Source organism: Microtus ochrogaster, chromosome 17, assembly GCF_000317375.1.
Source record: "Microtus ochrogaster isolate Prairie Vole_2 chromosome 17, MicOch1.0, whole genome shotgun sequence".
In the NCBI taxonomy this organism is placed as follows: Eukaryota; Metazoa; Chordata; class Mammalia; order Rodentia; family Cricetidae; genus Microtus; species Microtus ochrogaster.
Window position 1 is genome coordinate 11,875,754 of NC_022019.1, and position 2,704 is coordinate 11,878,457.

Consider the following 2,704-nt stretch of genomic DNA (forward strand, 5'->3'; position numbering starts at 1 on the left):
TTATGTGTTTGAATGCCTGGCCCAGGAGGGGCACTATTAGGGGGCATAGCCTTGTTGGAGGAAGTATGTCACTGTAGGGATAGGCCTAAGATCTCCTATGCTCAAGCTATGTCCCGTGTCACAGCTCACTTCCTGTTGCCTGTGGATCAAGATATAAAACCCTCCGCCCCTTCTCCAACATCATGTCTGCTTGCGCACCACCATGTCCCACCATGATGATAATGGACTAAACCTCTGAAACTGTGAACCAACCCTGATTAAATGTTTTCCTTTTAAGAGTTGCTGTGGGAGCTGGGCTGTGGTGGTGCACGCCTTTATTCCCAGCACTCAGGAGGCAGAGGCAGGTGCATCAGAGGCCAGCCTGGTACAGAGCTAACTCCAGGACAGGTAGGGTTGTTACACAGAGAAACGCTGTCTAGAAAAACAAACAAACAAGCAAAAAAAGTTACCATGGTCATGGTGTCTCGTCACAGCAATAGAAACCCTAAGTAAGGCACAGGGGTCCCTGGATAAAGGATAAAGCAAGCTAGGCACAGACATTCATCTTTCTCTGCTTCCTGCTTGCAGTTACAATGTGTCAAATAGCCCTGGCTCCTGATGCCCTCCTGCAAGCTTAGAGTTGAACTGTGAACAAAAACAAACCCTTCTTGCTCTGAGGTGTTGCTGGGGAGGGAGGTGGAAGCCGAGGTAGGGGTGGAGGTAGAAGTGGGGGAGGGGTAGAGTGGGGGGAGGTGGAGGCTGGAGTGGGGGTGGAAGTGGAATTGGGATATAGTGGGGTAGAGTTGTGGTGGAGGGTAGAAGAGGGAGTGGAGGGGGTGAGGGGGTGGGGGTGGAGATGGGGTGAAGGTTGGAGTGGGGGTAAAGTGGGTGTGGTGGAGGAGGGGGGAGAGATGGAGGGGGTGGAGATGGAGGTGGAGGAGGTGGAGTTGGAAGTGGGGTTGAAGGTGGGAGGGGTGGGGAAGTAGAGGTGCAAATGGGAGAGGAGGGGTAAGGGGGTGGAGGAGTGTGGAGGTGGCAGTGTGGTGGGGTACAGGTGAAGGTAGAAGTGGGGTGGAGATGGAAGTGGGGGGAGGCGGAGTGGGGAAGGTGGAGGCAGGGTGGGGGTGGAAATGGGATGTCGTGGAGGTGGGGGTGGAGTTAGAAGTGGGGATGGGGTGAGGGTGGAGGTTGGGGTAAAGATGGGAGGGGGGAGTGAAGGTCCCCAGGGGTGTGGATGTGGAAGTGGGAGTGGAGGGGGTGGTGGTGGCAGTGCTGTGGCGTGGGGATGGAGGTGGAGGGCAAAGAATAATTTGGGAAGAGGCTGGGAGCAGGTGCTCTCCACAGTTTGAGAAAGTCATACACTTAAACTCAAAAATTGGCCAGCAAGGCTGAGTTGTCTTAACTTTGGTCCTTGCATCGGCCAGGGGGTAGGGGGAAATGAAGCAAGCCACAGATTTTTAATTTGCTAAAAGGTGCCAAGGTGGCTGTGTAGCATGACTTTGTAGCAGCCAGCATCCCTGTGCAGCTGGCTTTGCTCCTACCCAATGGCTGATAATCTATGAACAGCTGGCTGGAATGGACACACACCGCCATCAACGTCCTCAGGGAGCACCTGGAACCGCGTTTGTTCTAAAATCCTGCTGCGTGCAGGGCATCTCTTATCTGCCAGCTGTTCACATCTTAAAGGAGGCATTTGACCATCCGGAGATCCTTGCCCTCCATTACAGACCCACAGCTCTTGACAAAGTAGCAGGTCCCCAGGAAACCTGGGACAAATGGCTAACCAAGATGCCTATTAGCACACCAAAACGGACGCTGGCTGCCAGGTTCACTCAGCTCCTCTCTGCCTTTCTCAACTGCACCCCCAACCCTAGTCCTCTTGAGCCCAGAGGTTTTGCTTTTCTGTTTTCTACGTAACCCAGACGTTTTGATAGTGAGCAATCTTGGTGACCTCCCCACCCCACCCCGCCCCCTCTTTCTGTTCCCTCTCTGCCCTCTAGTCCTCTCTCTGTGTCTTGCCTCACCCCAGAAAAAGAGTGTGAACACAGGCTTAGGTCCTGCCCAGCTAATCCAGTGGGCCCGCCCTCTGGAAGGCGGGGCCAGCCCAGAAAATGCGGATTCCCACAGTACCCAGGGACGGTAGGTGAGTGGCCCACGTAAACAGACCAGTCGGTCACTCTCTTCTCCAGAGAGATAGTGAAGGGACATGAGTTGAAAAGGAGGCTAGAGATGAGAATTCACTGAAGTCCAAATCGGACAGGCGAAAACACCAGGTCCAAAGATGCTCTGCCGGCTGGGGTGTGGCTCTGAGGTGTGACACCTGCTGGGCATGCGCACAGCCCCGACTTCTTGGCTTTAGTTTTACCCATGAAGCTGTCAACACCAACACTTACAAGGAGCTGTGGAGGCTCATTTCCCCCCAAACTACTGCAAACGCGCTGCTTGAGCGGGGAGGGAGAGAGTTGGAAAGGGCACCAGCTCCTTCCTATAACCCTTGCAGTCACGCACACACGTAACTCATCCTTTGCTTCAGAGCTTATCTCAGAGGAACAAGAGCACAGAAGTATCTGGGTTGCTCTGTAGTGGGAAGCTAGAAGCACAACACGCTTGATTTATCAGCCACAGAGTCTGCTGGATAACTTGCCAGTGGCCCGCTCTGAGTACTTACCCTTAAGGTGGTCTGTGTGAAGACGGAATTTCAGCGCTTCCTGCTGCCACTAGAAGT